The sequence below is a fragment of the Rhipicephalus sanguineus genome, chromosome 1, assembly GCF_013339695.2.
Source record: "Rhipicephalus sanguineus isolate Rsan-2018 chromosome 1, BIME_Rsan_1.4, whole genome shotgun sequence".
Taxonomy (NCBI): Eukaryota; Metazoa; Arthropoda; class Arachnida; order Ixodida; family Ixodidae; genus Rhipicephalus; species Rhipicephalus sanguineus.
This window is the reverse complement of record NC_051176.1, coordinates 316,896,170-316,917,505: the sequence shown is the minus strand read 5'-3', so window position 1 is coordinate 316,917,505 and position 21,336 is coordinate 316,896,170. Positions and strand designations below refer to the sequence as shown.

The 21,336-nt window shown below is 45.8% G+C and overlaps 2 protein-coding genes across 7 annotated transcripts in view; both read left to right on the top strand.

Moving 5' to 3' along the window:
- The window catches only part of LOC119379463 (uncharacterized protein ZK1073.1), a gene marked incomplete at its 3' end in the record, with an annotated part of 493,970 nt that overhangs the window by 66,311 nt on the left and 406,323 nt on the right, over positions 1-21,336 (top strand).
- Positions 1-21,336, top strand: part of LOC125756928 (uncharacterized) — a 120,258-nt gene that overhangs the window by 98,622 nt on the left and 300 nt on the right. The gene's annotated exons all lie outside the window — the stretch shown is intronic.

The following is a 21,336-nucleotide window of genomic DNA, read 5'->3' as shown; positions in this document are numbered from 1 at the left end:
CTCCCTCTGTATCTATATAATCCACACTTGTAATACTATTATTATGCACAATAAAGTAATTCTGAATGAAATAATAGGCTTTGTAGAATACTACTTTTTTAACGTCCGGAATTAGGCCAAGATTGCTGCTAAACTGAAGGAATTCATCGAAGCAGGGTATTAGGAATGAGATTAATGGGTGGACATTCAAAAATTGTGAAATGCACTTGTGGTAGCCTTAAAATAGAAAGCAACAGCGAAAATTGCCAACTTTGTTATTTCGTTACTATGGCTCACTTACAGGTACTTCTATAAGCCAGTCTGTTCTCTGCGCGTTGTTAGATTGTTGGGACCTGAGAAGATCACAATACAATCATGAGAACTAAGGAATAAGTTTCAAACACAGTGCGCGCACAGTAGCTCGAAACATCGTTCTTTACGTAGATCAATTAAATGCGCCTTCTTCTCCTTACGTCGCATAAAGGCAGACCTCACCACCCTCATACGTGAGGAGTGTTTAAAAATGCAAGAAGGAAGTCATAAAGTGAAGGAAAAGAAACGATAGCACAGGTTTAAAGGGGCGCTACCGCACAATTTCGCGGCCGAGACAGCATGCAGGATCGATTCCCGTGAACATGCGTACATCATCGGCAAAGTATCTACAGCGAATATAGTTTGGAAGGTGGGTGTGTCCAGATAAGATCGAACACGAGGTCCCGGTCACCATTCCCGATTTTGATGAAATTTGCTGTAGGTCTAGGCATTACACCCAGAACAATGGTATCGAAGTTAGTTTTACGAAAAAAAAATTTGTTCGCCTGAAAAAAAATGTACAAATTTAGGCTCCAAAAAACACTTTTCCGCCAATTTCGCGATTTCTGAATTTGGAGCGCACCTAGGGAAAAAAACGGTGCACTTCTTGGTCACAATATTTATTCCCCTCAAAGAACAAGTTAAATACAATCTTATGAGTCTATTATTTACCTTGCTTGTCGAAGCACTTTTGAAGAAAAAATCACGAACTTGGCAAATTGCACAAAATACCTGTATTTGATGAATTTATTGTTGCAAACAAGTTAAAGTGAGGATAATAAAAATCAGTACATATTAACTGGTTTTATCGCGCTCCATTTCACTCGATAATTGGGCTGAAACGTAAGTGATTTACCAAAAACGCCGAACTTTGGAAATAGTTCTCTCAGAAAGACCATTCTTAATTTTTTTTTAAATCTCTCTGATTGAAGTCAAGGACGTCGTCTATCATTTTGCATAACAAAACGTTGCATTATTTTGGTTGCTAACAAGTTATAATGCGTCAAATGTGACAAAGTCAGCCTAGCGGCCGCGTCGTTCGTTATGTGCTGAAACTCGGATATAAGTTGTTTAAAATACTTGTACGTGACATAATCACAAATGAGCAGCTCCACACCAACAAATGCGCAGCCAGGTGTCATGGTTCAGCAAGCTTTGTCTTGCGATCAGCCGCTTGGACAAACCCGCAATAGCGGCCGCTAGATGCTGCGGGCGCTTACATTACATGAGTGCCGCTTCGACTGCGGATGAGCTCCGTTTGCGCGCCAAACTACGCTCAGAGGACGAAAGAGAGAAGGAATAGTTCTGCATCTTTCTCGCTCTGCGATATCACCTTGAATGCGTTACAAATAAACAATATGCGTTGTGTCTACAGGGTAGGCACGAATTTCTCGGCGAAAGTCTCAGCCGTGAAGCCATGCCATAGGTATTATGTATTCAGGTAATAGGTAGAAGAAAATATTCCAGGCTCCTTTTGTTCACCACCTGTTCTGTGTCCTTGTATCGTCCTCGTCTCGTCATCTACAGCGCAACAAAGAAACCATGATCGTTTTGTTCCTCGTTATAATTCTGTTACACAGTTTCTACAGCTAAAATTTCGTGACGCTAGTAGTAATCGGGCTGCTGAGTGTGCAGCGAAGATGAATGATAACTAAACAGAGATATAAGGCGAGTGCTTACAGATTCAAGAAGCACAATTCTAAGAAAATAAGCTTTGGGCATGCATTGTACGTCTTTGTTGGTGTTCGCACAGAACACTAAACAACTGCTCAGCCGTACATTATACTATATGATTAGGTAGCGCACTTTGGACGGGGCAAAAGGAACCGGAAGGACACGACACTCGCTAAACTCGCAACTGAATCAATTTCAGGAAAAATACTTCAATATATATGTACCCAAGCACCCCCGAGCGACACAGAAATGAAGGAACCCTCAATGAAACCTGATCAAAGACCAAATTTTCTGCACACTCTCGTGAAAGGCTTATCTTGGCACGTGTGAAGATAAACCGACAGTCCATGTATTCTTATCTAGGACCAAACTTTCTGCGCACACTCAAGCGATACGAAAACTAAATTGTAATCAAACACGTGCAGCTTATACACCTAAAAAAACCACGCACAATCTAGGGTTATTGCAAGACGTTCCAAAAGAAATCTACACTCGCTTAAAACGGAAATAGGAGCCTTCCTCCTTCCTGTTCCTTTTGTCCCTGTCCAAAGTTCGCTACCTAACCATATAGGTATAATGATCAGTCACCAGCTAGCCCAGCTGTCAACCTTATTGCTCAGCCGTAAGCACAATCTGTGTCGCATAGACATGTCGATAGAACTTGAGCACTCTAGTGCAAGCCAACACTAATAAAATAAACTGGTAGGTCATGATGTGAACCTGTGCCAATGCTGGACAAATAAAGGTCATATATATATATATATATATATATATATATATATATATATATATATATATATATATATATATATATATATATATATATATTGCATTCTTGTTATTGTGTTATGTACTTTTTCATTGTATTCGTGCTTGGAAGGTGAACTTTGTGTTCTCCGTGCTAGTTTTAGAAGCTCCGGCTTGAAATACGTAAAATCTTGTAGTGTGGCTGTGGATAAGTGAAGTACATGTATGTTTCAAATTACCTCTTTGGTTTCCTAGGTTTCTTTCGTGACACTAGTTTACAGACTTTCACTTCATAGTGGTAGGCGCTATAACTGTGACATGTTAATTTAATCAAACAGCAGAAGTAGGTGTGCTCAAACAAGTTTGGGACGTTTCTCTGATATATGAAAAAAAAAACTACCATATTCATTGAACACAATCTCACTCATCACGACAACGTAAACGTGCTTGGTGAAGCTGTGCTGCAAGAAGTACTCGTCACATTTACAAGTAGTATTAGCTGTAAATTATTTGAAGGAGCCCATTGAACATGTGTGAAAAGGCTAATGTAATTGACCACAGCCTTGTAAAGCTTTGGCGTACCTTTAATTAAACTTCCATGTTTTAAACACAGTTAATTAAGGCAAAACAGCTTTGAGCGCAGTTTGTAAACTGTCTCATTAGGCACTACTAATGTCGGAAAGACTGTTAATTCCCCTCAGTGCTGTGATGTTCGTTTTGTGATGTAATTTATAATTAAAAAAAACTCACCCTGCTTTTCGAGACCGTTCGGTCTCTCAGTTCTTTTAAATAAAAAAACTAATGACTAAACGTGGCTGGAGAGCCTTTTATTCTTATCTTACCCAGCCAGACAGATTTCTGTAGAATATGCTTACCTTTAAATTTAAAATTTCTGATGATTCACATGCAAACCACGATAAGATTATGAGTCATACATTAGTAGGCAACTTTAGATTGATTCTGACTGCGTGGAGTTAAAACAAACGCAGTTGTAGCCTTGAAAAAGACAAGACTGCTTGTCGAAACATTTGCTCCAGCAGCACCTCATGTTCACAAATTTTTCGTCTCTTCAAGGTTCCATCTTTCCCTGAAATTCAGACTCAAATCTAAGCACACGAGTGTCCCTGCATTTCGCCCCCATTGAAATGTGATCACCGTGGCTGGGAATAAAACCTGCGTCGTTGAGCTCAGCAGTGCCACGTAACGTAACTAATGCACGGAGCTAGTGTTGAATTTCAATGCTATTGCGGTGTAGATTGCGTGACACAGAATACAGCTAATGCTTCTGGACGACTGTAAGCACCCCTTCATGAAATGCCTGGTAAACCATTCACAAATACAGCATTGCAAGCGTGAAGTTCAAGATGACCTGTTGTAGCAGACGTTCACATGTTTCACCGCACTTGCAGAGTGGACATTCGGGGGTAGTCATCCTGTAGTTGCATGGCAGTCCTCTAAAAACAAGTAATGACATCACCAGATAATGATAAGCATAATAAATGATTATGAAATTTTCAAAAGAAATCATATAAACATAGTTAACAAGAAAACATCAGTTTGTTATATGTATATATATATATATATATATATATATGTAAACATACCTTATAATGCATGTTGTATCGCTCGGGCTAGCTTCTTTGCAAGGTGTGTCATGTAACAGGTGCTTTGCCCATTGCACACAGCTGTTTCCTTGTCAGGCCAGGAGGCTATGGCAGAAAAAAACAAGAATATTTGTGATTATAGTGACGGTTTCTTTATCACACTAAAGTGAATGTACACTCATAATTATGTGAAGCTTTTGTTGCGCTAAATGTGTGGTGAAAATAACCTAAACTGACAACAGGAGAAATGAGACTTCTAAACCAGGCTTCTCAAATGCGACTGCGGCAAACTATAACTGGTATGTTTTTTGCACTGATATACGGGCTAGTTACGAAGATACATGCGATGCGTTAAAAAACGGCAGGAAGTGGAAGATGGAAGCTGCGATGAAAAAATCCGTAAAACAGGGGGTGGGTGCTCGAGCCAACGTTTCGACAAGTGGTCTTCTTCAAGGCTGGAACTGATTCCAGGAATCAGTTCCAGCCATGAAGAAGACAAGTCCACTTGTCGAAACGTTGGCTCGAGCACCCACCCCCTGTTTTACGGATTTTTCCATGCGCTGGAACTGATTCCAGGAATCAGTTCCAGCCTTGAAGAAGACAAGTCCACTTGTCGAAACGTTGGCTCGAGCACCCACCCCCTGTTTTACGGATTTTTTCATGCGCTGGAACTGATTCCAGGAATCAGTTCCAGCCTTGAAGACAAGTCCACTTGTCGAAACGTTGGCTCGAGCACCCACCCCCTGTTTTACGGATTTTTTCATGCGATGCGTTAGTGATACAGTTGCCTATTTTTATTGCAGCGGCCTGGTTAATGTTAAACTCAGCAACTCGCTCCCACTTGAAGCCCGCCGCAAGGAACGCACGTTTTCTCATCGACAGAGTATAACACGTTGAAAAATTGAATATTGCAGTGCGTCCCCTCCGTGTGACACCCACACAATGATATTGGTAAAAAAACCGAAGCAATGGTTTTTACTCACCGGTCCGTATATTCTCGGCCTTGAAACGAGTTCATCCGGTGAAACCTTCAACGGTCCTTTCGTTCCCCCGATGTCAGCTGAATGCACTTCGCGGGAGCGTTTTAACGAATCAAAACAAACAGAACGAAAGCGAGTGTGTCAGCCGGGAGTGGCTCGAAACATTTACAGCCAAACAAAACAGCGCCAGAACAATCCGAATGCACCGCGAACCGTTACCTGCCGTTGCACCGCCTCTGCCGCCGTATAGTTTGAAATTAAGATAATGATGCCGATAGGCTGCCGACAACTACGAGTCAGCTGGAGCAAAAACTATTACAAAAGATTGATGACACGGTACCTGGTAAGGCAAGGCCTCTTCGTATAAACAGCAGTTTGTTTTATTGAAGTGTAACCCAGTATGCAATCTAGTAAACTCCGTTATTTCAAGAATATTTTGATTTGAAGTTTGGCCCCGACGAGGGCGCCCCTACATAAAAAGTGCAATAGCGCGAATGGCGGCCACCACCATAGAGTTTCCTATAGTGAACCAGAACATGTATCCCATACAGTTTCCTACAATACTTACTAGAGGGAACCCTGGCGCTAGTGTCTATGGCAGCTGCAACGCATGGCGCTTCAGCCAGCATGGGAATGATGGGTAGTACACAAATTTGTCTAAACTTCGTTCTTTCGGCTCCGTTTGGCTGCGCGTCGCCTGCATCCGCTTTGTCGCAAAACAATGTTCAGCAAAAGTCAGCAGTTCCATTTCACCACTTTAACTTTATTAGGCTCACCAAATCAAACCTGGTCACGAAGTTCACAACGGTCTATCCTTTTATACGAAACGAACGCCAAAACACAGCAATAAGTAAAGCCACAAGTGCGTTTCAAGCCGCAAACACGAAGACTAGGCAAATCCGTGTACTGCCCATCATTCCCATGGTAACTGAACGATCGCAGCGCCACAGTCCCCTCTAGTTAATTTTAGGAAACTCTATGATGTATCCTAGCGGTGCGAACGGAGGAGCGTGGCAATGCAGCGGCTGAAACCGAACGCGTCTCCTCGCCACAAGGATCGCGGCTGCGCTTTTTTCTAGCGCTCCGATGCGTTCGCCTATAGTAGACTCACTATGCGTTGCTCTTTTTGTTGCCACAAAACAGCACCGCTGACAGCACCGCTCGGTGCCGCCGTTGAAGAACGGTTGAAGAACGTTGAAAAACGGCCTTGAGCTGATGTATCACTGGCGCCTCAAATATGGTAGCTCCTGAAAAATCTTAGTACGACTTTACTTGGAAGTTGGTCGAAGCGAACGGCATACACGGTCTCTGTTACACGGGTTAGACAGTTTTATTTGGGCCTCCGCAGCAGCTCTGCGGACGCAGCCTGCCAGCCATTCGCAATGACAGGCTGCGTCCACATATATGTAGCGGGCGCTTAACTAAAACTGTCTAATAATGCACGGCACCGCTACAACGACCCGGAACGCGGAGAAATGCACACAAGAAACGCGCGCAAGCGCCTACAGTAGAATGGGCGGTGCGACTAGAAAAAGTTGCACTGGCGCCACCTGGATTTTTCTTCGCCAAGAGGAACGCCTGAACCCTCCCGTTCGCGCCACTAGGAAGTTGGTTCTAGTTCACTATAGTTTCCACACCACGGAGGAGGGAAAGAACTGAGGCGGTTAAACTTTTGCATATTAACGCTAGATCAATCAGATCAAACATTCATGACATAATGACATTTATCTATTCTTGTAATACGGCGTTCAATGAAGTTATGTTTACCGAAACATGGTACGATGATGATGATGACACTGAGCATCTTGTGTTGCCCGGGTACAAGCACTTCTTAAATCGTAAAGAAAGTAGAGGAGGTGGTGTGGCCTTGCAAACTAATTTTTCTGGATTTCAGTTGGTTTGTGGCTACACTGTTGCCACTGAAAACTACGAAATTTTGTGCGTTAGGAAAGAATCCCAAATGTTTGGGGTTATTTATCGACCACCGCATGGTAGCATACGCGAGTTTCTTGGTTTTTTCGACAAACTGCTCGCGTTTGCGAGCAACAATGCATATAGCCTAACGATAGGTGGTGATTTGAATATTGATGTATTGAAAGATTCAGCGCCTGCTGTTGACTTGCTACTCACACTGCAATGTAATGGGTTCCGCAATGAAATCACTGCGCCAACGCGTGTTACCACTAAATCCACATCTTTGCTTGACCTGTTCATCACAAACACAGTTGCTGAAAACGTAATTAACCGCGTCATAATCTCCGATTTCAGCGATCATCTGCCTATCATGCTAATACTTGAACAGCAGTCAACGCTTAAAAAACGAAATGCAAAGAAAACATACCGAGACATATCAACACGTACACTTCAGGATTTTAGGCAAATACTTTTGCTCATAAATTGGAGTGAGGTAACGGCCCTTGCAAATGTGAATAATGCGTACGATAAGTTTCTCTACGTAATTAAACAGTGTTGTTACGCTTCCTTCCCAGTTAAAGCATACCACGGGTGCAAGAGGGCACGCAAACCGTGGGTCACTCGAAACTTGCTAAAATTAATCAATGTGAAAAACAGGATGTTTGAGGTATTCCTTCAGACACGCAACAGCGAAACGCTGGAGGAATTTAAATGTTTTAGAAACAAATTGAACAAAGCTATTTTGAAAGCAAAGGAAGATTATTTTAGAACAATTTTCGACAATGACTGCCTACGAAAGAGTGACGTAGTCTGGCAAAAATTAAATAATCTCTTGAATAGAAAGCCAGTATCAGACGCCGTTGACTGTATGGTGGTTTATAATGTGTTACTAAGCTGCGAAACACTCGCGAACTGTTTCAATGACTTTTTTGTACAGATAAGAAGCACTGATACTTCCCCGGTTACTTCTGTAGATGTTCTAAGAACATCACAGTCTTTCTTTTTTCAGCCTACTTCTGTTTCTGAGGTGATTACCCTTTTTTCCGGCCTTCGGAACAGTCGTAGCCCTGCTGCTGACGGATTAGTAATCAAACCCGTTAACTACGTACTAGATTTGATTGCCCCTGTCATCGCACACATATTTAACAAAGCAATCTCGTGTGGCGTTTTTCCAAGTAGCATGCGAGTTGCGAGAGTCACAGTAATTTATAAAGGAGGCGACAAAAATAGCTTCTCCAACTACCGTCCAGTCTCAATATTGCCAGTTTTTTCGAAAGGCCTTGAGAAAGTTATTAATACCCGCATCGAGAGCTTTAGTAGAAGATTTAATCTCTTAACTACTTATCAATTCGGATTTAGAAAAAATCGTTCCTCAGAGGACGCACTCTTGCTTCAAAAAGAGCTCATATTAGAAAACATAGAAAACAAGACATTGACAGTAGGACTCTATCTCGATTTTAGCAAAGCCTTCGATCGTGTCAATCATGCTATTCTCTTACAGAAAATGGAATGCTATGGTTTTCGGGGAGTTGCATCACAACTTCTTCGCTCCTACCTAGATGAAAGACTTCAATTTACCGAAATAGGCACTCACAGATCACGTCTTCGGCGTATCTCTTGTGGAGTACCACAAGGCAGCATTTTAGGGGAAATACTTTTCCTCTTTTACATTAATGATATAATAAAATTAAACACCACGTGTCACTTCATCATTTACGCCGACGATTGCACCGTATTTTTTAAAGGCCATGAATTGTGTAGCATTCAAGCCGAAGCAAGTGCGTTCTGCTCGAAGCTGAATGACCGGTGCAAGGCACTTGTATTGAATGAAGCCTAAACTAAGCGTGTTATATATCGTGCTCGCGGAGCGCTGGCTGTAGTACCTAAGGAGCTTGTCCTAGGTCCGTTCACTATTCGCATTGAAAAATGCGTTAAAATACTTGGCATCGTCTCCAACGAGCACATGTCATGGAATGACCAAGTAAACGCGGTTACGTTGAAATTGGCTAAGTGTGTAGCACTAATTAGCCGTCATCGACACATACTGCCAGCTACAGTAAAGAGATTACTTTACGACGCGCTTTTTAATTCCCACCTATGTTACTCCTTCCTGGTATGGGGTAAAACTACAGCTCTTAATATGTCAAAACTCAGCGTGTTACAAAAGAAAATGGTTCGACTTATTTCAAATGCTCCCATTCTAGAACATACCGCCCCTCTTTTCAAACAGCACCAAATCGTGTAAATATCATATCTATATACTTACAAATTGCTGTGCTGCTACAAAAAGGCAGCACTCGGGAAATCGGACACATTTCTTAAGCTCGCGAACCTTAAACAAAACGCAATTTCCTATCATGTCCGATATCAACCGCCTTGGCACGTTCCGTTCTCACGCACACACTATGGAACACAACGCATCCAAGACATCGTCCCAAGAACCTTAAACTATTTCGAAAGGCAAGGAACAGATGTTTTATTTCACACAAAAAAAGAAATTAGAGGTCTGTTCACGTAACAATTCAAACTTGGCTTTTCGAATATTGGAGTATACACGTATTTCGCAAGTTGTGTTTGCCTTCGTTATTCATATGCTGTATATATATATATATCGGGTGTCCCAGCTATCTTTAGCCAAGGTTTAAAAATACAATATTAGAGGCAGGCGAGCGGAATCACTTGCAAATTACTGACAGTCACCTTGCGCACTACAGACAATTTTTTGTTTGGTAATTAGCTAATTTGTTAATTAGGATTATTTCATTAAATTGCTGAATATTGACTGTAGGCAAGAAATGCGGCTTGCAAAGTTCGAGGGCGTCTTCAGAAACCCCAATTCCATTATTTGCGATAAAGAAAGTCTCACGTATACCATTTTTCCAAGCTGCAAAGAAAGCCCGCGAAATACAAAAAGAACCACGTGACTAGCGCATTCGCCCGCCGCGAGAATGCTGCCCTCAACCGTGGTTTGAGAGAACGAAATCAGCTGCAGCCACGACTCGCCAGCTCCGTTGCAGCAGTAGGCCGATAAGTTACGGTGGTTTCTTGGCCCGTTGCCAGCCAGTTGGCGCGCGTGACGGTGCAAGTTGTAGCGAACGCGGGCCAAGAAACCACCGTCAACTTATCAGCCTACCGCCGCAACGGAGCCGCCGAGTAGCGGCCGCAGCTGATTTCGTTCTCTCAAACCACGGCTGAGGGCAGCATTCTCGCGGCTGGCGAATGCGCTAGTCACGTGGTTCTTTTTGTATTTCGCGGGCTTTCTTTGCAGCTTGGAAAAATGGTATACGTGAGACTTTATCGCAAATAATGGAATTGGGGTTTCTGAAGACGCCCTCGAACTTTGCAAGCCGCATTTCTTGCCTAGAGCCAATATTTTGCAATTTAATTAAATAATCCTAATTAACAAATTAGTTAATTACCAGAGAAAAAATTGTCTGTAGTGCGCAAGGTGACTGTCAGTAATTTGCAAGTGATTTCACTCGCCTGCCTCTAATATTGTATTTGTAAACCCTTGCTAAAGATAGCTGGGACACCCTGTATATATATATATATATATATATATATATATATATATATATATATATATATATATATATATATATATATATATATATATATATATATATATATATATATATGTGTGTGTGTGTGTGTGTTTATACTGCGCGCATGCATATCGGTACATAACTGCGCATTGTACATCTTAACGTACTTGAAGTGCTTAGTATATTTCTTTGCATTTTTTCCCTTCTTTTGTCTTCTCTGGGTTTTTCCTCTCTTTCGTTTCTTTGTTTTCTTCTTCTTTTCTTTTCTTCCTCTTTATTTTTAGCAAGTGTATAATCAGCATAATTAGCTATATTTGACCTTGTAAAACTAATGTACCTGCGCCCGTAGTGAATGCACTGCGGTATCAATGTTTAATTGTGAGCAACTATTAATATGCATTTTTTTTAAATGCGAAGCATTTCTTAGCGAACCTCTGGCACTTTGAGCGTTTCTATCTACGCATCTATCTATCTATCTATCTATCTATCTAGCCGCCTACGTCTGGGTGCTCTCATGATCGCCTCCTTAACTTCGTGTAGACCAAAACTTGCATGGGAGGGTAAGAGGATTTGACGAATCTGATTGCCTGGTCATGACATGAATAACGTTAAAATCCTGTCGCGTACGTCATCAAACCCTTTCCACTCGACACCTGCGGCACATACCCGTTTACCACGAGCCGCGGTGTACGGGTATGCGCCACAGGTGATTGACAGTTTATGTCTACCCAGGAACGGCGAGAACAGACATTGGTAACTTAAATGCGAGGGCGTTAAGAAAAACCAACATCGGCAGCGTTGACTTGCCGAATGGAGAGATTGAAAATTAGGATCGCAGCAGGAATCGAACCCAAGCATTCTTCGTGGCAATCAGGTATTCTACCACTGAGCCACGCCAGGTCTATAAACAGGTTTGGAAAAACAGCCTACGCAGGCCTAATATCGGTGCCACGTCAATTGTAGTTGTGGTGCTGGTTATCTAATTTTACAAGAAAGAAATAAACACTACATGATGCACCTACGATGTGTACTCCTACGATACAGGCGTCATATCAGAATAACGTCTCTAGTTCCAGTCTTGGCTCCGCTTTTATGGCAGTCTAATAAACATTACGTTAGTATTCCGATGATTCAGCAAGCTATATTGAAGCATTGCTCGACCCTGGAGGAATACATTAACGAAAGTTGCATATGATATCGACGTCACCACAACGTAAAGTGCACTTCGTCCACCAGAACGACGCAGTGTCCTCTTGATTTCTTACGAGGGTGGGCGATGGCCTCATGCTGACCGAGGATGATGCCAGATTGATTGACAGCCGCTTTGTAGACTAGGCTACGTAGGCCACATACGCCCAGGTAGTCTACGAATACGACAAACACCATCCACTGATGTTGGTCTACGTAGCACTATCCTGGCCTACCAGCCTCGACGGCGTATAGCTCACCAACGCGAAGGGTGGGTTCAGGTTCCGACATGTCGCCGGCTCGGTCGACAGACAATTTGTCGACGAAATGACCGAAGCATCCACGAATTCCACCAGATCTACTATACCACATACTGCACTACACATGGACCCCTCGTCACCACGATCACGACCGGATCCTATAACAAGTCATGACCAGCTGCTGGTGCTCACTGATCACGGTGATGATGCCCTTGTTGAAGAGCTGTGAAGAACTTCTTGCACACATGCACACGGGTTCGTGAACGTGCGTGCGTTCTCGGGACACGTATGAGCACTACATATCAGCTTACCGCTTCTGGTGTTGGCGATACGCACGTTGCCATTGGCAGCGTTACCCAACCGTAAACTGGTTATATAACACATATGCGGCTCTTCAACATATATATGTGTGCGTTTAAAATTTATACAAATCTTTAGCGTCATTTCGTAACGTGTCGCTCAGTAAAAAAAAAGTTGCGCCACAGTCACTTACCCGCCGCATGCTTCGCATAACATCGACTCCCACGGTACGTGGGATCTGCCGGATTTTTCACTTTCATCAAGTGCTGTACCCTGTCGTTTCACCGCCGATGGGTGGCTGGGGCTTTGTCAAGCTGTCATTGGACAGCTTTTTTCCCGGCCACCTTTTTTCACCGTAAATGTTCTTGTTTTTGGTGAAAATAAAGTTCTTTGATTGATTGATTGATTGATTGATTGATTGATTGAGGGGCCGTGACGTCACGCTCGATGAAGCCTCGGTGAAGCCGGAAGTCGGCCATATTGACCGGGCAGATTCTCCTCTCTTGTTTACGTGCGAACAGCGCAGTGGAAGGCACGTCGCTCTTTCCGGCTCGAAAAGCACGTGGGCTGCGTGGCGCGCGTGTGGTGGCGATCCGAAACCAATTGAACGCCCCGCCACGGTGGTCTAGTGGTTATGGCGCTCGACTGCTGACCCGAAGGTCGCGGGATCGAATCCCGGCCGCGGCGGCTGCATTTCCGATGGAGGCGAAAATGTTTGAGGCCCGTGTACTTAGATTTAGGTGCACGTTAAAGAACCCCAGGTGGTCGAAATTTCCGCAGCCCTCCACTACGGCGTCTCTCATAATCATATGGTGGTTTTATGACGTTAAACCCCAGATATCATTATTATGAAACCAATTGAACGTAATTCAACACGCTGGGCCAGCGCGATGCCGCTGGCGAAATCATTTCGTGCGTCGCAGTTGCGCACGAGCCTACCGCGTTCGTCGGCTCGTCTGTCTACCCTTGAATGCCCTTCCTCAGCGTCTGAGGAAATAACCGCAAGGAGCGCGCGCATCTGCTAGCAGAGGAGCGCGAGAGCCTCTGTTGGTGGTTTAGGCAGTTTAGTTTCCTGGCGTTTCTCGCGTCGACGGCTTCCGTGACTGACGAAACGACTGTAGTGAGAGCACGCAGTACGGAACGTTCGACTAGCCATATCGTTCGGTCGGCAAACTGTGCTTCGGCTGCGAGGATAAACAAGCATAACGAAGTAAACAAGCTTTCGCTTGCATAACCGGACCTAGCCGAGCTAAGCCGCAGCCATTATTTCAAATGCTGTAGTTTTATGCTGATGCTTTGTTTTCCTCTGTTCGGGCTATCAGCCACAGTGCGAGCTTGACGCGGCGATAGTGTACGAATAAAATCTGCGCAATCTCACGGCACTTAAGAATGCTCGGCGATGACCGACAGAGCTCGTACTTGATGTACGTGCGTACATTCTGGCACCCATGGCTAAACCAACGGATGTTTACCAGCACAAACACGTATTTTCTTCATGGCTTGAGGAATCGCTTTATCTTCCTGAACAATGAGGCCACGCACCGGAGAAATGTGGCGAGAAACAGCACACCGATAAGGGGGCAAGCACAAGAGAACGCCGCGAACTAGATACGCTGACTACGGCGTGTGGTGTCAATGTATTTACATCTATTCACGCACTGTACAGAAAACACGATCGGCCGTGCGCGCCGCCTTCTCTCGTTGCATTCCGTCTCTCACGCGGCGCCCGGTCACAGCGTGCCTGTGCTCCACGTAAAAGCTCACCGGCGTCAGCATTATGCGACCAGTGACCTTCAAGTGCACGGTGCAGGTGTGCGAATGACACTTGAACGCGATTGCTCTAATGCCGAGAGTACACTGCTAGAAGCGAGCATCGCAAGCAAAACAGAAAAGGTGTTTTAATGCGCACAAGCAAGTTCTTACTGTAAACGTATAGAACACGAATCTACATACGTGATGTCCTCATTTCGTCTTGCGGGGCACGAATGTTTCATCCGCTGTCACAAGCAAGAACAATGTACAACCGTCACTGACATGCAAGGCGTTTGTCGTGGTTCCGTTCTATCAGTGGCGCCGTTCTGTCATGGTGGCTAAGCCCGATTTCGCCAAGCAATTCAAATACGTACTTCATCTCCTTTATCCACTGCACGGTACCGGGATACGCGTTCGTTCCACGCTCTGTTGAGACCCCGTGGCTACCAACAGGATTTGTAAACATTGCTCGGCACAATAACCACCGGTTCAGCACTGCGTAGCGAACAACGCGGCACAAACAATGGATATCCGCCACGGTTCGGTACGAGATACACGGAAGCGCTCAAGCCGCCGCCGCTAAGTCAGCTACACTGCACAACACGGCGCGCCACGTAACCACAGCAACGCCGCCATTGTGCTATGGTGGCTAGAGGGGGAAGTGTGACGGGCGCTGCATCCCCGCCGTGGGAGAGGGATGCGCGGAACGCAATGAAAGTTCTGGCCGCCGCAAAGGGCGCTGGTGTAGTAGTAGGTGCTCGCCGCGCTTGCTTAGGCTCGTTCGTTCTCTGTGCTGTGCCGTCACCTTGTTCGGATGCCTCGCCTTCGCTGTCGTCGTTAGTTTAACCACGTGTTCTGCGAACCATGCCGTCAAATCGAGCAAGTATGTACATGCTTCGTCTCTGGCTGTAAAGGCGGGTATAGATCGTGCTCGGAGAAGCTTTCGGTCTTTAAAGCCCCGAAGGATCTCTCGAGGCGAGAGCAATGAGCTCGAAATATTAAGCGGACTGACAAAGAGCTGACGAGGGACAGCGTTGTTTGCGAGCGGCACTTCAACGTAAGTTTCATCGAAAGGATATACCAACACATTATAAACGGTGATGTTGTTGAGATACCCCGCGTTTGTCAGAAGACGCTGTGCCCACGGTGTTCCCGGACGCACCGAAGTACTTTACCAGAAAAAAAGAACAAATAAAAGCAGACAGGAGTGTCCAAAGGGAGCGCCAAAACCACTTGAAGTTGAGGAGGGTCAAGTAATTTGACCTCCTGACGTGATGGGGAAGTATGTGATAACAAATGTCTGACATAAGTATGGGATGACTAATGTGTGATGAATAAACATGTTTTACAATTTCCCTTGCGTGTATTTAGTATGCATCTAAAGCCGTAAGGTAACAGAAATCATTGGTCCTTGTATAGATAGGACTATCGCTAAAATAATAAAATAAAATGTTCAGTATCAAAGAGCCCCCAGCTGCAGCATTCCGATCCCCACTTCAATTTTCTCAAGGAAAGAAGCCGGAAAATGTAAATGCTTTGAACATTTCGCGCTCAAGAGAACCCCCTACAATGCAGAGGAAATGAAGGGGGAGGTGCGTGCGGACTAGAGAAAAAAAAACCGCACTGCACTGCAGCCAATATTCTCGCTATATGATTGTAAACAGTTTTTATTTCACCAAGAGGAAAAAACACTTTAAAGTCAGCTGAGCTATGCAGCCGAGCAAGTGGTTTAGTTCAACTGAAGCAGCCTATAATTATGGTAAAAGCAGTGCAAAAGGAACACGATAATAGGAACGACACAGGAGCAGCGCTGAACAGTTCAGCGCTTGTCCTGTGTCGTTCTTCTCGTGTTGCCGTTTTTTTTGCGCTGCTTTTAGCATGAAAATCAACCAACTAGCCCAGTTTTTTGCACACTGTTAGATATTAAACATGCCAAAGCAAACCAATATTAAGAAACATTGAAATATGAAAACCTGGAGGCACGCCAGTTCGGTCTGATTTAAAAGCATTCTTGGTTTTCCTTTTTTTTCCTCTTGTTTAACACCGCTATGAACTTGGCTATGGATCACCGCTTAGGATCGTGGTGTAATTCAAGAAAAATAAAGAATCTGAATCTGAATCTAAACCTAACACATGATTCTTAGCGAAACAAACACGTAGCGCCTTTAACAGCACCTGCGCGGGGTATAAGCGATTATTAGAAACAAGTGAAACTAACGTCTAGCAGCCATACGCAAAGCATGCAAATGCCGCCGCAAGCACGGATGGATGGATGGATGCTATGAGCGTCCCCTTTGTAACGGGGCGGTGACATGTCTGCCACCAGGCTCGAAAAAAAAGAAGCTTCCTTGTTTCATGTTGGCCTAATACCTTATCTACATTGATTAAATAAAAAATACAAATTCACGGTCTATCTCTCTGCCTCTTAAGGCAGAATGACCTTATTATTCCCCCATTATTTATTTTTGTTCTTTATCTCTACTTTTCTGCCACCAATACTCTAACCGTCTCTTACTTATTTCTATCGCGGCCATGTTCAGCTTTCCATTGTTGTCCCTAAAACCCAAGGCTTCATGTAGACTCGTGCCCACACGTATACCTGGGTGAATATCGCCACATTCAATCAGTACATGTTCCATCGTTTCCTTAGTTCCCCCGCAGCATGTACATTGGGCTTCTTCGTTACTGAATCTCGCTTTATAGCTACGCGTTCTAAGGCAGCCCGACCTTGCTTCAAACAGCACCGCGCTTCCCCTTGAATTGTCATAAAACCTTTCCCTCCTTATTTCGTTTTTTCCCTTTCGGTAGTTACTAAGAGCCGGCTTCTTTTCCATCGCTGCCATCCAATAAGTCCTCTCCGCCTCTCTGACCTTTCGCTTAATGCTCCTTGTTGCCATATCGCCCGCACTGCTAGCCGTATATTTACTGCTGAGCCTCCTGGTTCTTTTTCTACACTGCGTGTCAACGCTTTTTCTATACAAATACCGGAAAACCTTCTCTGCCCATCTACTCTTCTTCATTTTCCTCAGCCTCTCTTCGAATCTCATTTTGCTATGAGCTCCCCACACTTCAAAGCCTGTCCATCCCATATCACCCTTTACAGCCTCATATGTCGTCTTCCCGTGAGCGCCAAACACGAGGCGGCCCACCGTCCTTTGATTTACATCCATTCCTGATTGTACCTCCGACTTCATGCACACCACTGAGTTCCCAAATGTAAGCCCAGGGACCATCACACCCTTCCACAGCCCTCGAAGCACCTCGTACCTATTGTATCCCCATAAAGCTCTGTGCTTCATAATTGCAGCATTCCTCTTTCCCTTTGCTACCAATGATTTTTCTTGTACCTCTCTTCGAATCTCATTTTGCTATGAGCTCCCCTCACTTCAAAGCCTGTCCATGCCATATCACCCTTTACAGCGTCATTTGTCCAAAGGAGGGCTGAGGCGATACGCAACAGAAAGAAGATCTCTGAAGGCGGCTTTGCACCTTCAACAGGACTCGTGTTTAGAACTGCGGCACATTCTGGGCCCATGGCAAAACAGCACCTGTGCGTTACGTGCAACGAAAGCGCTGCTGACTTTCTTGCGGGCCACAAGCCTGACCGAAACATTGTAAACAGTGTAGTCTATGTATGTGTGTGTGGTTAACAGTGTATATATCATAATCATCACCCTGGAGCACCTGGAGTAGCATGTCAGGCGAATAGCCAGGCAAGCTTTTCATTAAAACATTTCTCTCTCTCTCTCTTGTACCTCCATATATCTGTCCCCCTCATTTACCCACACTCCGAGGTACTTGTACTCGCTTACCCTCGGTATTTTTTGGCCCTGTATTATAACCGCATGGTCTTCGTGATCATTGAATACCATCAGTCCACATTTTGTTGCACTAAATCCTGGTCCTAGATCCTCACATTCCCTTCAGCATATATCTGCCAGTCGCTGTATATCATCTTGACTGTCCGCAAATAGGACAATATCATCAGCATAAAATAGACCTGGAAGCTTCTGCTCAACCATCGTGCCGACCTGTTTGTGTGACAAATTAAATCCAATGTTGCTACCTTCTAGCGCTTTTTCCATCCTCATCATGTACAGCATGAATAACAGCGGGGACAAAGACATCCCTGTTTCAGCCCCTTGCTAATTTCAACGCTGTCCTTGCTACTTATCCCATTCTATACAAACTGTATTTTCTCGGTATATTTCCCTCAAAAGCTGTATACAGTCGTCCCCTATGTCCACTTCTTTCAATATATCCCACAAAATTTCCTGATTAACGTTGTCATACGCCCCGGTGATATCTAGATTAGCTACGTATAAGGGCCTGTTTTCTATTTTCGATATTTCTATACACTGGGTAAGAACAAACAGATTATCGTCTAACCGCCTGTCGATTCGAAATCCATTCTGAAGTTCTCCCAAAATATCATTTTGTTCTGCCCACGCTTCTATTTTTAATTTTGCTGCCTGCTTCGCCAACCTGTATAGCACCGATGTAATGGTTAGCGGTCTATACGAGCGAATGTTATCCTTTTCTCCCCTGCCTTTTCTCCTGTAAGCACTTTTCTACGGCTTTCAGCAGTGCTTCTTTAGTTTTATGTCTGAGTTCGTTAATGAGGCTGACGGGAACCCCATCTAAGCCCGGAGTAGTGCACTTAGGAATTTTTCCTTCGGCCTTCTTCCAATTGAAATTCTCTAGTACTACATCTTCGTCGGTTGCACTCCTTTGCGTACTTTTACTCACCAGGGTAATCCCCTGGGCGACCTTTTTAAATGACTCGGCTGTTATCTTTCGGATGTAACCTAGCGCTTCATACCCTTCCAATTGATTTCGTCCTTCATCTACCAAACGTTGTTGCATTGTGACAGACTTCCTACCCAGCGCTTTTAGGTGGCTCCAAAATGTCCTAGGCGCGGCCTTCTTCTTTTCGCGAATCTCTGTCATCCAGCGTTCACTTTCACCTTTATTTTTTGCCTCGACTACTTTCTGTACAATTGATTTTTGCTCTAAATATATTTCCCATATTTGGTTGACTTCGTCCTGTGGCCGCTTCTCCTTGTGGCGACACACTGCGCACAAACCGGCGCAGACACCGCCTCGTCATTAGCCAGCTCGGCGTGACCTGGCCGCATGCTGCACCACGCCTCCGATAAGGGACAGCGCCACCGCAGCGTCACCGGAGGCTGACGTCACCGACGGCTGTTATAAACCCGAGCTGCTAAGCTCGGAGATCATCATTCCTTCGCCACCCGACTAAGCGCAGTGTCGCTATGCTCGCCCCGCTGCTACTACTACGTTAATAAACAGTCGTTATGTTTTATGTTGGGAGGCGTCCTTTCACCGACTCCGCTTCCCGCATCTGATGACCCGGAAACCGAACAAACCGCACCGCTATGGCCGACACGGAAGCCCTTGCCGCTCTTCTGCAGCAGGTGGACCAAATTCAACAGCAACTTCAGGAACAGCAGCAGCGCATGCAAAACGGACCGCACTCGCCCGGCGATTCCGCGCAGCCTCTTGTGGACTTCGCCCCCCAAAGCTCCGTTCCAACGGTCGCTGTCAACGCAGATGCTGCTACCACTGCAGCCGCTACCGACCTGAACGTCTGGCGTGTCTCTGTCAAGCTTCCGCCATTTTGGGCGGACTCGCCCGAGGTATGGTTCGCCCAAGTCGAGGCCCAGTTCTCCCTGGCGCGCATCACACAAGACCGGACCCGCTACGACTACGTCGTCGCCCACCTGGACGCCCGCTACGCCAACGAGGTCCGGGATATCCTCGCCAACCCACCAACGGCCAACCTGTACGAATACCTCAAGACCGAACTCATCCGCCGGCTGTCACTCTCGGAAGACCAGAAATTGCGACAACTTCAGTCCGCAGAACTTGCCGAGCGCAAACCTTCGCAGTTACTCCGCCACATGCGTGCTCTCGCGGGTAACATGGAAGTCCAGGAATCTTTCCTGCGATCACTCTGGCTCCAACGACTTCCACTGCACGTTCAGGCAATTCTGCGGGCTCAGCTGACGCTACCTCTCGACCAACTTGCCGAGGTCGCTGATTGCGTCATCGAGGTCTCCTTGCCGCAGTTGTCGCCCACCATCCAGGCTGTCGCCGCACCGCTGAACACCACCGAGCTTGCACGCCGTATAAACGACATCGACCGGCAGCTCACCTTCATTGAACAACGCCTGGGTGAAGGTCTTCCGATGCACCAGCGCCGGCACTCGCAAAGCCGCGACCGTAACACCACTTCGTCGCGGCAACCCGACAACAACGGCCGCCCGTGTTACTACCACCGACGCTTCGGGGACAGAGCCCGGCAATGTCGACCACCCTGTTCCGCTGGGCATGCGGAAAACGCCAACGGCAGCTCGTAGAGACGGCCGCAAGCTGCCAACCCAGAGGCCGTCGCATCTTCGTCACTGACCAAATCACGAAGCAGCGGTTCCTTGTCGACAGCGGTTCCGACATCTGCTGCTACCCACGATCCCATCTTCAAGGTCCTCGTCCGCCTACGTCTTTCGAGCTCAGCGCGGCAAACCGCTCTACAATCAAGACCTACGGCTCGCTCCGCCTGCACATCCAGCTCAGAAACTTACGCCGTGACCTTCACTGGAACTTTGTCATCGCCGACGTCGCCGAGCCAATCATCGTCTCAGACTTTCTGGCCCACTACAACCTCCTTCCGGACTGCCGCAACGACTTCCTCATCGACGCGACGACGGGACATTCCACACCAGGCCAGCGAACGACCGCCCAACAGCCAAGCATCAGGGTACTCAGTGTTGACAACCATTCGCCGTACCACGCCATCCTCGCCGAATTTCCCGGATTGACGCGCCCCAGCGGACTGCCACGCAAAGTGCAGCACACCACCGTGCACTACATCCGGACCACTTCAGGCCCCCCGGTTTTCTGCCGCGCCCGTCGCCTCGCCCCGGACCGCATGCGCGTAGCCAAAGCAGAGTTCGAGGCCATGCTCTGCGAAGGAATCGCCCGCCGCTCTGACGGTCCATGGGCCTCGCCACTTCACCTTGTTCCAAAGAAGACTGAAGGCTGGCGGCCCTGTGGGGAC